The sequence below is a fragment of the Hippocampus comes genome, unplaced genomic scaffold (assembly GCF_001891065.2).
Source record: "Hippocampus comes isolate QL1 unplaced genomic scaffold, H_comes_QL1_v1.1 scaffold96, whole genome shotgun sequence".
Lineage (NCBI taxonomy): Eukaryota > Metazoa > Chordata > Actinopteri > Syngnathiformes > Syngnathidae > Hippocampus > Hippocampus comes.
Window position 1 is genome coordinate 1530420 of NW_017806074.1, and position 601 is coordinate 1531020.

General features: G+C 53.9%; 1 protein-coding gene across 4 annotated transcripts in view; it reads right to left on the bottom strand.

The window, feature by feature from the left end:
- LOC109530617 (cyclic AMP receptor 4) overlaps window positions 1-601 on the bottom strand; it is a 102588-nt gene that overhangs the window by 29371 nt on the left and 72616 nt on the right. The gene's annotated exons all lie outside the window — the stretch shown is intronic.

Genomic DNA, 601 nt, shown 5'->3' on the forward strand with positions numbered 1-601 from the left:
TCTTTCTGCGCGTTTTTTATGTGTGTGTGTGTGTGTGTGTGTGTGTGTGTGTGTGTGTGTGTGTGTGTGTGTGTGTGTGTGTGTGTGTGGCTGCAGATGAGGAGGCCCAAAACAAGAGTGTGTTTGTGTGTGGGAGTGCCTGCGTATTAACAGCACGGATCAGGCCGGGAGAAATGGCAGCGAGAGGGGGAGAGAAGGAGCGCTCTAGCCGACAGCTTTAGCTGCTGCCCTGGGCCGTCTCTCTAAGCCCTGTTTAGGAGGCTTTGGAGCTCAGATAGAAATAATCCCCCACTCAGACACACACAAAAACACGCACACGCACACACATACGCACGCACACGCACACACACACACACGCGCGCGCGCACACGCCCACCCGCACGGGATAGAAAAGCCGCGCGTGTTGGCGAGCACGCACGCACACGCGCACTCACGTCAAGCCAGACAAACAAGTGCGCACACATGGCAACAAGCGGCGACAGCACATTTGCCTTGACACGAAACCAAGCGGCCGCCTACGCACGCCAGCGGGGAGGAACAAAAAAAAAAAAAAAAAAATCATTACTTTCAAACTATAGCAAGCAAAAAACATGGCCGAGTA